Below are 10,831 nucleotides of genomic sequence, written 5' to 3'. Positions count from 1 at the left end.
TGACGGTGTGCCTTATAGTGCGGAAAATACGGTACATGGATTCACTCACATACGTGTGTGTGTGTGTGTGTGTGCGTGTGCATGTGCGTGTGCGTGTGCGTGTGCGTGCGAGTGTGTGTGTGTGTGTGTGGGGTATAATTGTCAGGCTCCTCTCTGCATTGGTGTGCATTAAATAAATTGTTGTCAGTTTCCTGAAGTTGGCATACCCATTTCCTGTTTGGTTCATTTTACAATAGCTTTCTTTGATTTTTCTTAATATGTACAGCCATTAAACTGTATTGTTGGTGCAGCAGACTCCACACAATAGGGAGCAACATGAAAGCATTCACACATTATGAATCGCAAACATTGATGGTTACAGCAGAGATAATTCAGTCTCTAAATAGGCATTGGTCATCTAAAATTTCAAAATCTAGGGGGTCCTCAGAGTGAGGGGGCACCAAATCTGTTTGATTGGAACCTTTATTTTTTTTATGTAAACCACTTGAACCCTTAATTGCATCCCTATTCTGGAGGGATGCGCTGCAACGCATTGTGAGCTTGTAGATCAGCGATTTTCGGCAAAGAGGTTTGGTCCAGAGGAAAAAGGGCAGGCCAAGTACAGAGCCAAAGGTCAAGTTTACTAACTATAGATAGATGGTAGTGGTTAAATGTCTGAAAATACACATTGACGAAGAAGGGTTAATGTGTATTTTCAACATATTTATAAAAAAGATATACCGGTCGGTATATTAGTAATTAATAATTAGTAAGTGGCTCTGGGGTAGAGTGGCCGATAGAGCGGCCGGATGGAAGCCGTGAGGTTTCCAGTACGATCCCGGGCTCCCCCAGAAGAGTTAAGTGGCGAAGTGTCCTTGAGCAAGACGCTGAACCCCTAATTGCTCCCCATGAGCAGGTTGGTGCCTTGCATGGTTTCCTCCGCCATCGGTGAATGTTTGTGTGAATGTAATGCACAATCTATGTAAAGCGCTTTGGATAAAAGCGCTATATATGTGCACCATTTACCATTTACAACATTCCAATGAATGTGATTTTTTTTCGCATTCCTAAGCCAATAATTTGATGAGCGGTGGTCTCTCCGGTAGGAGACACAAATGCAGGTCTTTTGTGTCTCCTACCGCCTACATGATGACTGCCTCCGCTGGGCATCAAATTATTGACTTGCGGCAAAAACGAAAAGCCATGAATTCAGGGCTTCACAATTTGTTTTCTTGACTCAGATTTTTTAGCGAAAATAGGAAAATAAAAATGGCACCAAACTGTCACGATAGGGGACACGTGTTGGACCCAAATGCAGAACAGAGGCAGAGGATGAGGCAGAGCAGATCAAGTTCAATGATCATTTATTATCAAACTCACAATTAGCTGGCAACAAACCAGGACGTATAAGGGCATGACATACCATGACAACAACTATAATCAAGTAATACATCTCTGAACACAGGGAGGTTTAAATACACAAAGACTAACTAGACACAGGTGAAACAACACTACAATCAACACAAGAGGCTGAGACAGAACAGGACACAGGTGAACTACAAATGCAAATATAGCTGCAAGCAGCGATAATACGGGGCCAGTGAATGAGAGAGAGAGAGAGAGAGAGAGAGAGAGAGACAGACATGGAAACTGGAGAGAGAGAGAGAGAGCGAGAGAGAGAGAGAGAGAGAGAGAGTAATGGAAACTGGAGCGAGAGAGAGAGAGAGAGAGAGACATGGAAACTAGAGAGAGAGAGAGAGAGAGAGAGAGAGAGAGAGAGAAAGACATGGAAACTGGAGAGAGAGAGAGAGAGAGAGAGACATGGAAACTGGAGAGAGAGAGAGAGAGAGAGACATGGAAACTGGAGAGAGAGAGAGAGAAAAACGGAATAGATTGGAGAGAGAGAGACAGAGAGACAGAGAGAGAGAGACAGACATGGAAACAGAATAGATTGAAGAGAGAGAGAGAGCCATGGAAACGGAATAGATTGAAGAGAGACATGGAAACGGAATAGATTGATGAGAGAGAGAGATGGAAACAGAATGGATTGATTGGACATCTCAACCTATTGCCATTAACAGGAATCGAACTCTCAACCTTCGGACTAATAGGCTGCAACACTACCTATAGTGCTATAGCTTTGTCCAGGCTGATGTTGTCTGTTGAAGATCATAAACTCTTGCCATCTGTCATGAACCAAGCCCCTGTTTCACTAACACTAAGATCACTCGTTCACAAACCATTTACCAATAGAGAAATTGTATGTCTCCTCGCAACCGAAAACAGTGAAAGCAGCCGATCTACAAGCTCATTGATATCTTTATCAATTGCACATGAATTCATTGATACAGTCATGTTGTTTGCATTGCGCTTTAAATGAAGTCTGCCTGAAGTGAGCCTTGAACTGGCGGCCTTGCGGTTGTCAGGCAGACGCTTAAGCGAGAAACCATTGGACCGACAGACCTGAAATGGTGAAAAAGCAGCTCACACAGATGATACAGAAAGAAGACCATGCAATAAACATGAGCATTTTAAACCCTCACTAACCCTAACCTCAGTAAAACTATGCCTACCCCTAACGTCAAGAAATACAATGCGTAAGAATGCCAAATCGCGATCACCTCACACATCGTCGGGGACGGGGATCGAACCGGTGACCTCCGGACTCATAGGCTGCCTTTCTTCTCATTGAGCTAGAGATATGATTGTCCTGGTAGTGTCTGTTGATATATATAACTCTTTTCGTCCCTGACGGACCAGGCCTTTGTTTTGTTAACTACTCTAGATCACTGGTTCCCTAACCATCTACCGATAGAGAAATTGTATGTCTCCTCGGAGAGAGCTGGAGAGAGAGAGAGAGAGAGAGAGAGAGAGAGAGAGAGAGAGAGAGAGAGAGAGAGAGAGAGAGAGAGAGAGAGAGAGAGAGAGAGAGAGAGAGAGAGAGAGAGAGAGAGAGAGAGAGAGAGACATACAGACAGACATGGAAACTGGAGAGAGAGAGAGAGAGAGAGACATACAGACAGACATGGAAACTGGAGAGAGAGAGAGAGAGAGAGACATGGAAACGGAATAGATCGAAGAGAAAGAGAGAGAGAGACATGGAAACGGAATAGATTGAAGAGAAAGAGAGAGAGTGACATGGAAACGGAATAGATTGAAGAGAAAGAGAGAGACATGGAAACGGAATAGATTGAAGAGAAAGAGAGAGAGAGACATGGAAACGGAATAGATTGAAGAGAGAGAGAGAGAGAGACATGGAAACGGAATAGATTGAAGAGAGAGAGAGAGAGAGACATGGAAACGGAATAGATTGAAGAGAAAGAGAGAGAGAGACATGGAAACGGAATAGATTGAACAGAGAGAGAGAGAGAGAGAGACATGGAAACATCTCAACCTATTGCCATTATCAGGAATCGAACCCTCAACCTTCGGATTGACAGGCTGCAACACTACCTATAGTGCTATAGCTTTGTCCAGGCTGAGGTTGTCTGTTGAAGATAAAAGTGAACCAGTGAAAGCAGCCGATCTACAAGCTCAGAAACACGTTGCTATCTGAAAAGTTTTGAGATTGTAGATCGGCTATTTTCAGAATGAAGTATGTCACACATTGCAAAAACATACCCTCTCAAACCCTCTCTTAATTGACACAATCATGTTGTGTGCAATGCAACTTAAAGATGGGGTGCCATGATATTTTTCAACCCTAAAACCTGATCATAAGGTATTATTATTATGTAAGGATTTTTTTCAACAAAAAAAAGTGTACAGAAATGGTTAAAATTATGTTTTTATATGGACACGCCTCCAGTTCATTAAGTATACCTGGTTCTCACCTTAGCACCTCCTCCACCACCTTAGCACCACCCACCTGTCCTAGTCCCTCCTCCTCCTCATGCCCACACCTGTTGTGTTATGATAATGAGGGGGAGGGTATGGCTTTGTGATGTCACTAAAGCGCTGTTTCTCTATTGGCACGTTTGACCCTCAAGGTTTCAGCCTCCAGGAAGAAACTCCAAATAGTCAGAGAAGACATAAAACACCATAAAAACACCACCGGGGGGCTTTATGAAGTTCTATCAACCTCATAGACACATGAAAAACAGAAAAAGTGCAAAAACATGGCACCAGCTCTTTAAATGAAGTCTACATCAAGTGAGGCTTGAACCGGCAACCTTGAGGTTGTGAGGCATTCAATTAAGCGGGAAGCCATTGGACCAACAGACATGATCTAGTGAAAAAGGAGGTCAGACAGATGATATCGTTTCACGCAAATAGCTTAAAAATCCTGGGTTTATGTGTTTTTCAAACTGCTCAAAATTGCGGACAATCTAAGGGCGGAGCTTACTGGTCAAAGTGATACATGTGGTCCTCATGAGTCAAGGCACAAGTGTAAGCAAGTTTCACGACTTTCGGCCAAACGAGGAACGACTTATGCCTGTTTAAAGTTTGCATTTTCAAAAAATTGCTATAGCGCCCCCCTTTGGCATATTGGAGTAAGATTGGTTTCAGTGATATTTGGAATGACCCTCAACCTTTCTGCAAAGTTTCAAAGAAATGTGAGTCTGCATGTGTGTGTTAGGGGCAGATGAATAATTTTCATAAAACTGCAATAGTTAAAATCTATCTCCTCCTGGGATTTTTGAGTAATTTGCACGAAATTCTTTACACATGAACTTTGGACCTCTGCCGACAAAAAAAAAAAAAAAAAACGTTAGTAGTGGATTTTCCATAAGTAAAAAAAGGCAGAAGTTAGGAGCCAATGACTGTTTTTCATATAATTCAAAATGGTGGGAGATCTAAAGGTCAGAGGTGAAAGTTGTTCAGCATGAGGAGACGCATATGTGTATCCAAGTTTCATGGCTCTAGGTCAAACAGGGCATGAGTTGTACCTGTTCAAAGTTGCCATTTTCAATTGAGTGCTATAGCGCCACCTTTGGACGAAAGATTGTGAGAATTATTTCTTGATAGTTTTTCATGACCATCTACCATATGGCCGAGTTTCGTAAAAAGCGACAGCACGGTTCAGCCAGAACTGCGAAAAGTGGCAGAATACCTAAAATAAAGCGAATAATAAAACAGGTCCAGAGCTGAGCTCTGGCCCCGTAATGACATACTGGAGAGACAAGACAGGAAGCGGCAACAAGGTAAAACAGGAAACACTAGGACATCACTACATAATAAAGGTACCAAACAGACAGTTCATGATACTAACGAAAAAAACTGAGCCGTTTTTTAACTTTGTACAACTTGATTTTCAATGTTTACAGACATTTAGAAAAATGAAAAATGGGCCCGTAAAATATGGACAATGGGCCTGTTTTGTCTTTTGTTCATTTTAGCTTTTAAAGTAAAACTTGGACATTTGACCCGTATTCTTGTTTTTTTCACTTTTAATTTGAAGAGAAAATTATACGTTACCATACACACCATTAGTGTGTATTGGAAAAGCTGAAAAGACTGTGAGATCCACATGTGCTTTGAAGTGGGATAGCTTCAAAAGTATAAAAGTGATCAAAAGGCTTTATTACTTCCATTGCTGTGTTTAACTTTTTGAAAGTAACTAAGTATATTTACTCAAGTACTGTACTTAAGTACAATTTTGAGTAATTTTTTTTACTTTACTGGAGTATTTCATTTTTTTTGTACATAACTCCTAAATATTTCAAAAACTACAAAACATTTAAAAATGACATGAACAAGTGCAAGATTCCACAGTTTGGAATGGAGTTTCAAGGTGGAAGTGAGTAGGACTAGTAGCGTGGCAAAGTTTTGGTAAGATACTATAAATAGTTTGTGTGTTCGCTGCTGCTGCAACGAGCCCACAACAATACATTTTCTTGAATCACACCCCAGAATCTATCCGTTTCAGTGATTCCAATTATATCTGTGAGATCAAAGAGCTGACTGGACAGAAATAAACTGTGCACAACCAGGTTTTTAAATGTTTCCAATTCACTCTCACATGTACGTTTTTTTCCCCTTTACTACTGTATGTACCAGACGTGTCATAATTAAGTGACATGATACATCATACGAAAAAGGGACACAATTATTTCACATCAAACTTGTATTTTGGTAATGCCTCCAGTCATACAGGTTGAATATGTCGATTCATCACCTCGTTATAATCATGTACTCATATCACAAACAGTGGTTTAAATTCATGTGAATTAACTATAAATATACATTGTTAGTAGCAGATTATAATTGTAGTGCAAATAGGGGTAATTCTGTGATTAATTATCATTAGATGAATAATAATTAAATTATATATCACCGGTTAATTAATACAGATCAGTCTTCTATACTCTGAAGGATTTTAAATTCTTGGCTGAGGCAGGGTCATAGATCATCCAGCAATATACAAAAAGACAAACAACTTTTATTTCTAATCAAGGAAGTTTATTGACTAAAATGCACACGCCATAGGCAATATGAATGATCCAATACAGCCATACAAGATGTTATTTCTGCTGTGGTCCCTGATTAGAACTTTAAGTGTTAAATATGGTATAATAATTGTTGTGAGCTCCTAGACGGAAAGAGATAGAGAGAGGGGAAGGTAGGTGAGGGATGAAATAAATAGAGACAGCCTAAAACACTAGTTTAAAGAGCTTTCATAAGTTGATGAAAACAGGCCTAACATACAATACAATCCTATTGCCGTTGCACATCAGATGATGGGAACAGACCTTTAATTGACAGGGGTCACTTCTCAAGTAGTGTTCTGGGGCTGTTGATCTTTGTCGCCTGCCGAGTAGAACAACTTTTCTTCGACACTCCTTAAGTGCCAAGCAGGTCTACAGTCGTCTTTACGCTGATAGCATTTGAGTCTATATTCTTCATGAAAGAGAGAGTGCAGGGGCTAGAGTCCTCAGTGAGATATTGTTGATTTAGAGCAAGTTCCTCTCACCCCAAATTAGCACCCAAATACAATGATGACACTTTCTCTCTCTCTCTCTAAATTCCCAATTAAATTGAACAAAACAAAAATACAACTAGCTGACACTAAAACAAGACAAGGGGAGGATTTGCCATACAAACCTAGATAAGACAAGACAAGACTAGACTAGACAAGACTGAGTCTTGGGCATGAGGAGATCAATCCTCTCCCTGTCATTGGCAGAATCATAGGAAGGTGTGTTTAGAAAGACAGGGGGGAAGAGAGAATTCTGAGCCCACAACAAACTAACTTATTAACTCAATCTATAGTTAATTCCCTTACAAGGATTTATTCATTATATTCAATATTCTCCCACTGTAACTTAGCGTCACACATTTGGTACCCGTTTAGAAAGAATATTGGAAATATAATGAATAGTCAAAATGATAATAAAAATATACCGTCATGCATAAGTGAGAGCATGGTAGGCAATTATACTTAATCACACTTGAATGTTACAAATATAACAGCAAGCTTACACAGTAGGACACGTAATAACCACTTGTTTAATATGGATAATAACTATGAACTTATGAAACAAACTCTGCCTCAAGTCTTGAGGAGTGCTTGAGGATCGATGACCTCAAGGTCATAGGTGGCAGACCATTTGGTTGGAAGCGGAGCTCTACCTGTGACAGCTAACTGTAAATCATGGCATTAAATCTGTCCCAAGTTTGGGACAGTGGGTCTAGGAAACTCTGTGTGTATGTGTGTGCACATCAGTATATCAGTGCGTGCACATGTGTGTGTGCGGGGCACGTAGTCTTCAGGGTTGTGTGCAAATGGAGCTGTTTGGGGCATTTGACCTGTAGGGTCAACCTTCTCCTTGGCAGTGCTCCTCCATATCATGCTTGTGGAGATGTGTTCATATGCATCAGCAAAAATAGAGGCCCAGTTTGGACCAGAGAATGGTTTGATCATAGTGGAATATTCATAGCATTTAGTATGCTGGGAACTGAAGTAATGGTCCCTGGTGTGGCTATTCTGATGGCAGACCCCTGACCAGTGTTTGTGCCAAGTTTGGTGTGGATCGGAGCAACAGTGCGCCTCGCAGGTCCGCATGTTACGTTTGTGACGTCCACCCACCCACTGTCCACCCGTCCACTGTCGGTGACCCTCTAGGCTATTTCAATATAGAATGTAGGGTGGGATTTTTTCCTTGGCCTAGTGGGAAAGTTTCACAGCAATTAGATGCTGCGTTCATGATTTGAGGCATTTTGTTAAAAACGGGCCACTCCTGCAAACTTTTACATTTTAGCCAATCAGGATATAATATGAAAAATCGGACAGATCCGTCTTGATCACATGACTAGAGATAATGTGTACCGATTTGCGTGATGTTTGGACAAAATTTGTTGGAATGATGATCAAATAATATGTTTTGCAAAAATCGGCCTCCCGGTGGCGCTTCAACAGGCCGATGCAGAGGTTCTGCTCTGGCATCCAAGGAGTGTGCGTGCACAGTTTCACGCCTATCCAGAGACCGACTTGCCTCACTAATCCTGCCCGCCTATAAGCACTCATCCTGGGCATAGAACCCACTAAAAAAAGCAGATCTACAAACCCACCACGTGTGGCCCTTAACTAATGATATATTAACGTTGGTTAAGTTGTAGTGACTGAACCAATAATTACCATGAATTAATGATCAATTAATGATGAACTTGTGATTAATTAATGTAGTTAATCATTAATTAAGCTTTAATTACGTATATGAATGCGACAAAAACACAACAATCTCCATGAATTCTATAGCTTCATGGGCTGAGTGTTATTTCTTTTTAAAAAGGCATTGTTTTGGGTGAACTACCTCTTGGCGGTAGGGCTCATTCGCTTTTCACCTTTTTAGGGGCCCAGCTAGTTGTGTCCTCAGCCCTGACTACAGTCTATTCCAGTTTTTCTAAAACTTTTCAGGCCCCCTCAAGATAATCATTTTGAACTGGGGACCCTCCACCCTGGAACTTTGGAATTGTGGCATTAGATAGTTTGACTCGGTTCCACAGATATATTGTGAAAATAGCCGATCTACACATTTTTTGCCCCTTTCTTAGGTAATATTTTACTATTAGGTCAATGTTTCTTTTTTATATAGTTTTTTAATATTAATCTTTATTTGTATAGCACCTTTCATGACATGAAATGCAGCTCAAAGTGCTTTACAGAGCAAGAATACAATTACAATTACAATTAATTTAACAATAAAGCAAAAAAGAAAAGCAAAAGCATAAAACAACATTAAAATAATAGCAAAAGGCAGTGAATCAGGCAATACAGTGATGACATGGATAACAACACAGAGATTTAAAAATCAACCAAAAAATCAACTAAAAGCAATCAATTAAAATACCTTAAATTGCAGATACCCTGTATACACTTATACTTTTAGGCTATGTTTGTTTTTCTCACTCAACTGCTGAGTGAGAAAACAATGTTGCACATTAAGCTGGAGTTGTTAACAACTCATAGACATCTGAACTGTGACCCTGACTACAGAAACATCAAAACCCTGAATAAAGCTTAAGTTTCCTCCTGAAATGTGCAGTGGAAGTATGAAGCATACCATGGAAATACCAGTGGTGTAAAGTAACTAATTACATTTACTAAAGTACTGTACTTAAGCACAATTGTGAAGTATTTTTTACTTTAGTGGAGTATTTCCAATTTTCAATACTTTATACTTCTGCTCCATTACATCTCAGAGGCAAATATTGTATTTTTACGCCACTACAATTATTTGACAGATTTAGTTTGTTACTTTGTAGATTTAGATTATTCGTTACAAAACATACATTAACCAGTTCATCCCTTCAATGGGAATGGAGTGGTTTCTTGCCATTAGCGCATTTCCGCAAAAAAAACGCTCCGTTCCCATTGAAAAGTATTGGCAGAATCCACCCTCATAGGTAGAAACTTTGGTGTGACCATGCCCTTACAGAATATTCCTACATTGTGGTATTGATGCATTTACTTAACACATTGAATGCCAAAAACGGTCCGGACCGTTTTTGAGGGTCCAAACGAGAAGTGCCGAAAACGGTCCGGACCGTTTTTGACCCAATTCTATTTTTATACATGTGGGCCACGTGGGGCGCTAAAACGAAACTTTGACATCACCCAAGCAGTTTCTGAGAAGAAGAGGCTGGATGTGGCTCCATGTCAAAAATCCTTCCGGTCGGCGTTTTCAATGTTATCTCCTTGATTAAAAGCTTAATATCTCCATTTCTTTTTAATGTGGTGGAAACGAGCCGTTTTCGATCAGCGATCACGCTGCAATGGAGGGTCGCGTTGGAAATATTATTGTTCCAGGCGTTAGTCGGGACCCTCCGCCGTCTCGCACGCACGCTTTGTTTACATGCATTTCCGCGTCGGGGCTTCTCACAGCACGAAATGTATAACGCAAGTGGATGGAAGAAATGCTGGCACTCAACGTATAATATTTTAATAAACCTCTGGCACCCAATGTGTTAAGTAAAAGATGTGAATTCACGAGTAAAATGACAACTACCTCAAATGTATCTGGCAGGACATGCTGTGATGACCCAGCACCCTAGCACCCTGCTTGTTATGCTATTTTTATACCATAGCCAGAAAAAACTGACATGGTCATAAACCACCTTGCCAAGAAGCACTATCAAGTTTCCTGGGCATATATTGGCTACAAGGATGCTATTGAATGGCCTCTAAAGTCCTTTAAAGGCCATTCCTACTTTTACTTTCTGCATAGCTTGCAATTAACAGCCAATATAAGCATGCGGAGACGGTTGACACGGAACCCATTGCAGAGGAGTTCAGAGTTCCATTAGGTGGTGAGTGAGACTTCATGTTCATATAAATGTCTTAGAGATGTTAGTTATTCATAGTCATACATGTTTCAGAGGTGTTAGTTATTCCTAGTCATATAAATCTATT

The sequence above is a fragment of the Gymnoscopelus braueri genome (assembly GCF_963280865.1).
Source record: "Gymnoscopelus braueri genome assembly, chromosome: 17".
Lineage (NCBI taxonomy): Eukaryota > Metazoa > Chordata > Actinopteri > Myctophiformes > Myctophidae > Gymnoscopelus > Gymnoscopelus braueri.
This window is presented reverse-complemented; position numbering follows the sequence as displayed.